Source organism: Hibiscus syriacus, unplaced genomic scaffold (assembly GCF_006381635.1).
Source record: "Hibiscus syriacus cultivar Baekdansim isolate YM2019G1 unplaced genomic scaffold, ASM638163v2 tig00111659_pilon, whole genome shotgun sequence".
NCBI classification, from domain to species: domain Eukaryota; kingdom Viridiplantae; phylum Streptophyta; class Magnoliopsida; order Malvales; family Malvaceae; genus Hibiscus; species Hibiscus syriacus.
This window is the reverse complement of record NW_024063149.1, coordinates 975,469-984,962: the sequence shown is the minus strand read 5'-3', so window position 1 is coordinate 984,962 and position 9,494 is coordinate 975,469. Positions and strand designations below refer to the sequence as shown.

The 9,494-nt window shown below is 31.4% G+C and overlaps 1 pseudogene; it reads left to right on the top strand.

Annotated features, from left to right (window-relative positions):
- Positions 1-1,318: 1,318 nt before the first annotated feature.
- On the top strand, positions 1,319-8,384 carry LOC120167014 (annotated as a pseudogene).
- The last annotated feature ends 1,110 nt before the right edge of the window (positions 8,385-9,494 follow it).

The following is a 9,494-nucleotide window of genomic DNA, read 5'->3' as shown; positions in this document are numbered from 1 at the left end:
GCCATACTCCGAGATGTATTAATATTGAAGTCGATGCTCTAGCTAAAGCGGGGGTGGGGTAATATATGCAATTGTGCTTTTCGTTTGTTGGGTTTCCCTTCCTACATGGTCTCTTATTTCTTACAGTGGATTCGTGTGGAGTGATATTTTTCCGTTACTCCGTCATTTAGTACTGGAATTGTTTACTAAATAAATTCCCTGAGTACTCTTTTCCTCTTTTCGACTTACAATCATCGATTAAATTATCGATTATGAAGAGTGTTTTTAATAAGATCCCATATTATTTTAAAAAAATGTTATTATTTAATTTCCTTACATTTATTATAAATCTACATTAACGGTTGGTTTAACCTATCTCTATCACTTGCTGATGGTTTAATCTATCTCTATCACTTGTTGACACTTGGTATAAAATGAGACAATTAAAAATTATTTTAATTGAAATTATGGAAGTGTTGTCTATTTTTTCAGAGGCATGTTTGATAATTTGTTATATAACACTAAACGTTTAAAAATTTAGGACCTCATTTAGGATAGTTTACATTATTGGTCATCATTTTATTATTTTTTATAATCTTTTGTCATTTTCTTTTTATTATTGAAATTTATATATATTTTTTAATAATTTTATTCAAACTAATGTGACGAGTTAAACAACCAAGGAAAGTTGAGATAAATCTCAAGGCTTTTTGCACAAAAATATGTATTTAGTTATGAGTCAAGTTATATAGGGTAAATTACACAGTTCCTTATTGAACTTTACGCTCTCTCCTATTTTACTCACCGTACTTTCAATTTTTCTATTTTGCTCACTGAACTTTACATATTAGATCATTTTGCTCACTCTGCTATTAACTCTCTAATGATGTGATGATGTGTCATTTTTTTATATTTAATATGAAATAATTGAAAATAATAAAGGTAAATAACATCGTTCCTCTCTGAACTTTACTCTCTCTCCTATTTTGCTCACCCAACTATAAAATAAAAACACAAGGTGGTAGTCGGCCACCGTTGATCATTGTAGATGGAGGTCGTTCGGTCCCAAATTTTATGTGTCGCTTCACCTCGACACTTTGAGTCTGAATCTGACATCCATTTTGTCAGAACTTGCTTCGAAGTCCACGAATTAGAGATTGAAAGTGGGGAAACCAAAAAATTTCATTCGAATTCATGGATATTTTTGGTGAAACAACCACCAGATTCAAACTTAGTGGTTTGAGACGAAGTGACCCATGAATTTTGGGATCGAACGATCACCATCAATGACAGTCGACGGTGGGTGGAATGAAAAATGAAGTGGTGGCCACAAACGACAATGGGGGGAAAGAAGAGGATTCGAAACGAGGTCATTTTGGTATATATTTGAATTTTTCAAAATGACACTGTTTTGATGCTTGTGTCATGTCATAACACAGTTAAAAAGTTAACTGCAGAATGAGCAAAATGATTCCATTTTTAATGTGTTATGACATGACACAAGCATCAAAACAGTGTCATTTTGAAAAATTCAAATATATACCAAAATAAATTTACCCAAAAATAAAAAGTTAAATTACACAGTTGAAAATATGGTGAGTAAAATTGGAGAGAGTAAAGTTCAATGAGGAACTGTGTAATTTACCCAAAATATATTAACATTTCATTAAAATTTATTAAATAGATTTCATAGAAATAAAGAAAAATAAATTCTGAGTTGGAGAAAGATTTTTTTTAAATAACATTAAAATTGATATTTAAATTAAACTATTTTTTTGAGAACTTAAATTAAACTATATCATCACCTTAAAAGTTAAATAAAAAAAATTAGAGACGATTGAACATGAGACCCTAACAGCACAAAATTAATGGTTTAAGTACTGAATTAAATTATATAATTGTTATACATTCAACCAAATTAATATTTGACTTGAATTATGATTAAAATTACAAATAACAAAATAATTATTTGTTTTTATAGATTTAATATGGGATCATCTTAAAAATTAAATTTATAATGTTTATTTAAGATGTAATATAACTTTAGTTCAGTAATTAAATATAGACTTTTTTATTAGGATTCAGTGATCGATTTTCTTTAATAGTATTTTGATTTAATTTTAAACTAATAATTTTTTTTTTGCTTTTTGTGTGGTCAATTTAAATATAAACATTAATATATTATTAATTTAATTTAGCTATTAAGAATTAAACCCTCAATCGTAGAACCTGAGTTCAATTCTGAACTTTTTTTTAAGTTGTTTAATTTATATTTTTTATAAGATAATGACACTTTATTAATTTAGAAAAAATATTAAAAAAAAGGTTTAATAAAAAAAATATGTGTCTAAGCTATGCCTCAAAAAACGTTTTAGTGCCTAAAGAATTTTTCGTAAAAATATGTGTCTAACGTGTAATACCCTGAACTCGTATATGTGTATTATTACGGGTCAAAGATGTCACATCAAATATTCAAAATGTTTGTTAACCCAATTGGGTAAAATTTTGTTTCTTTGAAAAATTTCTGAATTTCACATTTATTTTAAAATAATTAATCACGGAAAATCAAAATATAATGTTCCGACTTCTATTTCAAATTCGATTTCAGGCATTAAACAGGGATTCTACTATGTTTTATGTAATAAATAAAATTGTCTAGTTTAAAATCTCATTTAAAGTAATATTTAAAACATAGTTTAGTATCATAATATTTGTACATATTAAATTATATTTGATACTAACTATATCAATAGTTTACATACTTTTCTTACTTGTATACATTCCAGCTAGAAATCCAAAACAATAGTAGGATGTCTTTATTGTTACCTGTTAAAATTCTTTAAGGATTGATGTCAAACTCATCTCTTTACTCCTCTCGCTTTTTTTACCTATGCGTGAAAATCATCTATACACTTAGTGAGACAATCATAAAAATAGTCAAGGTAATGCAACACATAAATGTAAATAAGTAATAATGTTCAATGCATTATGATCACTTTACTTGTACTTTCAATCATGCTACTAATATTAACATGATACGAATCGAATATAAATTTATTACCAATACACTTGTCATTTATTCCATAAGCTCATAAGCTTATTCACTTGTTTATCATTTATTAACCAATAAACCATATCCCAACTTAAACCTTGAGGGCCCTGGATATTCGAGTCAAATATATGCACCGTAGTGCTTTCACATAAGGTCGTGTCCACCATATCCAATAAGTGTCTTGGGTATACACTATAGTGTTTTGCATCATGTGTCTTCGCATGCAAGACACTCTAATGCCTGTACTATGTGCCTTTGCTAGATACTCTAGTACATGTTTTATGTGCCTTTGCTAGACACTCTAGTACATGTACTATGTTCTTTTGCTAGATACTCTAGTACTACCAATTATGCAGCTACTAATGAACTCTATGACATGCCAACTATACCCTGTCCCTCAATGATTTACTTGGGCATATGGTCTATTTTATTTCATCCTTAGTAATATATATCAATAATTTAATATTTGAGCAGTTCATACCCGAAATAACATTCGGAATAAATAGTATATATATTCATGATAAACATCATATATAATAACTATTGATCAATGTATTTTATATTCACATATTTAGGTTATGTCAAGTATATGATAAATGACATAAATATCATGCCAACATAAATAAAGTAGACTTATCGCAAGTCTTCCTAATGATATATAAAACATTCATGTATAATGTCATGCACACATTGCACTCACTTTGACTCTTTGTATACAAGTCAAAATATAAGTCTCATTATGCTTTAACCTTATCCTTTGCTTTCAATTTGGTTCAATCCCAAAATTTAACACAATTTCATATTTTGGCAGTTTGCACTACATTCAAAGAAATATTCTTCGTTATTAATATATACACTAAAAAATTATTACGTTTATACCAATGGAAACTAGACTCGAATAATAATCTAACCATATAAGGCACTCCTAGTCAATTTGTAAAATTTATGATGAATTTTCAAAGTTGACTTACAGAAGCTGTTTTGAGCAAAATCTGTTGCCCTGTTTTCTGACCTATCATCGATTAAAAATTCATATCTTTTTGTATACACCTCGAAATCAATAACTGTTTGTTTTTTAAAAAAATTAGACTTATATACAAATCCAATGGTATAAAAATCATCCTCTAATCTTTCTATATAATTTATGTAATTTTCTAAATTTACTGTTCAGATCACAAATATAGGTAGATTTCACCAATTTACATTTTCAGCTTATTCACGAATTCTATTAGCTCACCATATGTACGTATATGCATAAACCAAAAATCTCACAGCAATTAGGAGTCGCTTCTTATTATAATAACTCCGTCACTAGCTCATCGCAAGCCAATGTTTGTTCGATAACATAAGTACAAATTAAATTTGCACTCACTTTGTGTCCTTAGCTTACAACCTTCCTTAGAAATTCACATTTCATCCTTAAGCTTCTCCTTAGCTTTAATATTGTTTGTTATTGGATTTCAAGAACACAATTTAAATGAGCATCATTTCAAAACATATGCAATTCAAACCACACGTTAGAATCTCACTAACATAGGCACACATTAGAAAATAAATTATTAAAAATCTTCCGATGCTCATTCTATACTAATTTCATGTCACCAAAATCTAGGTTAACCTTAACACTTCAAATTGACCATTCAAGTTCCTTTACTATCCAAATTTATCCAAAATTCACATTTAGTTTCCAACTTTTCTATATTTGTGATTTGAACCTCAACTTTTACCAAATTTCCAAATTAATCTAATTTCACATTATAACACCAATCTCAACACTCTAACATTAATTTCCAGCATAGTGCAACAACTATTAAACAATTATACATTGATCCCATAATTTTCCATAATTTCCAAATAGGTCCCCCAACTTTCATAAAATTACAAAAGGGTAGCTATAACTTTCTAAGGCTTGTAGAATCATTCCTACATCATTTTCAACCCATACATAATTTTCCATAATTTTCTCACCTTCACAAGCTTAGGACGAAAATCTTAAAGCTAGGTTCCTTGATTTTTCACTTGATTCAAGCATGAAATCAACATCTATTCAAAATTTAAAATCTTTACAATTAAATCCCTAATTCAATTTCATCATATCACAATCTTCCCTTATTCATAGGGTTAAGGAAAAAGTCATATATGCATTTCTAGGAGGTTTTGATCATCAAACAAGCTTGGAAATGATTCTACAACCTCAATAACCACAAAATCAATCATCGATTCATTAAATCCTAACATGAACATAAACCCTAAAATTTGGAAACTTAACATACAAGCAAGATTAGCATGCAATAATGGTATCAAATGATAGCGTTTTTCGAATAGAACAATTTTCTATTTCACGATTCGATCCAAAACCCAAAGGAAATTGTTGAAATTGTTCAAAAATGAAAAATAAAATTTCTCTCACCTAGGGTATGAAGGAACACGAAATTGAGCTTGAAGAAGGCTTTATTTTCATGAAATTTCTAGTTAATTTCATGTTAATTTGTCATTTAATGGGAAATGACAATTGTACCATTAATGAAACTTGATAATTACATCCATACTAAGTCACATGTTACTTATCATCTTTCCAAAGTTAAAGATGAACATATTATTATGTCCTTTAAAACTTTGCCCATGCACTTTTCTAAAAATTTCAATCTTGTCATTTTCATCTAACGATTTAAATTGAACATGAAAATAAATTCTCAAATCCAATGATCCATATTATTTTTCATTATTTTAAAATGTGGAAATAATATTTCTAAGATTAATTTAATGTCTTCAAAATTTCAAATTTCTATTCGATCTGATTTACCAAATTTTTATTGAACTTTAACATTTTATAACTTTTAACATAAATTCCTGATAAAAAATATGATTCCCAAAAACGTCATTTTTGGGGTGAACTATTTATTTTTGGGGTCAAAACACCTAACTTTTAGAAATTACACTTTTGATCTCTAAACTTTTAAAAATTAACTTTTTGGTCCTTAAACTTTTCTAAATTTTATATTTTAATCACATAACTTTCAAAATTTATATTTTGGTCACTAACCAAATTTCGGGCATTACATAACATCAAATGCTTGTGTCCACCATAGAGGAGGAAGAATGAGAAGAATCTTTGTTATGATAGATGTAATAATTATAGGGAATTAGTGTCTGTTTTCAAATTAAAAAAAACCCTGCGATTAATCATAGAGTGTGTCCACCACAGATGGATCCAATGAGGATCTTCAACATCAATTCTCATCGTCTAAGCCCACTCACAATGCCGCAGCTACCACCACGGCCACCGCCACCACTACCAGCGTCCGTGAATTGTTGGAATGCCCTGTTTGCTTCAATTCTATGTATCCTCCTATCCATCATGTCTCTTTTCTTTTCCATTTTGATCATATTTGTATCAAAATATTGGGTTTTCCTTGTTATTAATTTTGATTTTTTGGTTGGTGTTGTTCGACTTGGTTGCTCCACTGGTTTGAATGATTTGTACACTGCTATGCGAAAAGGGTTTGAGATGATTTCTTGGTTTCATTTAAGTTTAGATTTTTCTTAAGCACATTTTTTAGAAAAAAGTTATGGAAACAATTAGTTTATGCTATTTTTCCTTTTCACTTTTAACCCGAATTATGCAATTTCTTTTACGTACATCGACAGAGGTAAGATTTTCTGCTAGAGGCTGTGAATTTAGGAATTTATATTAAAATTTTAGGGTGTGGAATTACAAATCTTCACGGTGCGAAATTAGATTACGAGTAGAAAATATAAAGAAAATACCTAAACTATAAGAGAATTTGAAGTTTTCAACCACACTTCCCCTCGGTCTATCCCTGGTTGGAACTACAGTTTTCAGTAATCTTATGAACTTGTTATTAGTGTGGTTATTAAAATTGAAATTTGATTTGTTTGGATGCCTAGAGAGAGAAGATGAAGGATAAACCATTGTTACTAAAACTGGATTTATCCATTGTCATATTGATCTTGCTTGTCACTTGGTAGAAGAATCAAGTCTTTGGCTTCTATATATTGTCAGATAAGCTTCTATGTTCTGATTTTGATGGAGGTGAATCTCTGATATGGGAATGTTAATGCCCTATTCCGGCAGTGTAGTAACCCAATTATTAACTTGATTGAAGATCTCAGGCGAAACTTGGGATAGTGTTTTAATCCAGGCAGTCATGACGGATTGAAAGTTTCCATATTGGTAAGGATGTTCGCTTGTTCGTTTTCATTCTTTAGCAAGTTGAGAGATGAGAGAATGTAACAGGTTTTACATTAGACAGATGTTGTACTGATTAGATAAGAAGGATAATATTTATAAATCCATACAGGATAAATCGGTTGCTTTAACTCTAGCATTTTGCAGTGCCACAATGGACATACGATTTGTTCTGCCTGTAAAATGAGAGTACACCACTGGTTCCCTACTTGTAGACAGGAACTTGGTGATATCAGATGTTTAGCATTGGAGAAAGTGGCAGAGGTCCTTGAATTGCCTTGCAAATAGTACGACTTGAGATGCCCATAAATATTTCCCTATTACAACAAACTCAAACACGAGGCGATTTGCAACTACCAACCATTCAATTGCCCACATGTTGGATTGGAATGCTCTGTTGTTGGGGATATACCTTTCCTGGTTGCCCATATGAGGGATGACCACAAGGTGGACATGCATACTGGCTGCACATTTAATCATCGCTACGTTTAGTCCAATCCCCGTGAAGTAGAAAATGTTACTTGGATGCTAACAGTAAGTTTATGTTACTTATATACAATTTACTATCTTTCAAAGGGAACCAGTGTGTTTTAAAACAATAAGAAGTGCCCTACCTTTCAACCATGCTTGTTTCAATGAGTTATTTCTGGGAACAAGATGAAGAAAATACACTACTTTCTCTCACAATGAGAAACAAAAGAAGAAAATGGCAACTTTTTCCTCCTAGAAACAGAACTACTACTGTGTGTCTCATCTGTCGGTTTATCTACTTTTTTTCAAGTCTTCCATTACTTTGGTCAGTATTTTTGTCTTCACTTTGAAGACTTCCAGCTTGGCATGGCCCCTGTCTACATGCCATTTCTCCGTTTCATGGGTGATGAGATGGAGGCTGGAAACTATAGCTACAACCTCGAGGTTAGAGAAAATGGTCGAAAACTTGTATTCGAAGGTACCCCACGTAGCATCCGTGATAGTCACAGAAAAGTCAGGGACAACCATGATGGTCTAATCATCCAACGAAACATGGCACTTTTCTTCTCTGGTGGGGATAGGAAGGAGTTAAAACTGAGGGTTACAAGGAGCGTATGAAAGGAACAACAGAATCCCGATGCCGGTGTATGCATACCAAATTTATGTAGTTGAAATAATCGATACCGATATGGCAATAAATGTGTCTGTCTACATTTGTCATCCCTTTCCGGTATGTATGGAAGATTTCAGATATAATGAAACTGTGTAATAAACATATTTCTTCCCCTACTTTCTATTTGCATGTATATACCATTAACACAAAGAAACATGCTCGATAAGCATATTATGTCCATAATGGAACCATGCAGCTTTTACATTATGCCCACACGCCCTAATGAAGGCTCAGGCTCATCCATGTGCTAGAACGATGATCGAACGTGCCAGTTAATGGTGGTCAACAATTGACGGTTGACTTTGATATTGAGTATGTTAGAATATGTTTACCCTATATTTCATAGATTTTAATGATGTATTAATTAGGTTTGTTAAGTATAGCTAAGGAACAATTGTTGTGCTGATGTGCTCGGGTGGTTATAGCTTGTTATTCTTAGTTGTTAGCTGACTGTTACGGTTGTTAATCTGTTACGGTTGTTGTTCGTTGTTGTTAGTAGCAGTTAGTTTGGTTTGTGAGCTATATATAACAAGTGTGTATTCTTTAGTCAATATACTCTTGAATATTCTATTGTTATCTTTCAAAATCTCTAGTTTCTCAACATGGTATCTATCACCAAAGATCCTGGTGACCTTTCTTATGCTCGTGTGGCTTAATCATGTAGTTTGGTGAAGCTTTTCCTCCTTCGAGTAGAATCAAGATGTTTACAAACAAAAAGATTAATGCTGTTCTTGACGAGATGAATTATTTGTTGTGGAAACAACAAGTGCTTCTTACCATTTGGAGTCATCATCTTGAACGGTTACTTATCAGTGTGATGAAGCCTCCACCTGAATTAGTTGCTGATGAACATGGTGCAATGGTTCTGAATGAAGATTATGAGAACTTTGTTGCCCAAGACAATGCGATATCATCTTGGTTGTTGTAAACTATTAGTACGTCTTTGTTTCCTCAATTTGTTGGAGCAGAGACTGCTTCTGCAGTCTAGAATACTGTGCTACACTTTGCCACCAGATCATCAACTGTAGTTATGAATCTTCATTGCAAGCTGCAGTCTCTCAATAAAGGTGAAGATAGTATACAGGTGTATTTGTCTCGAGTTAAAGATA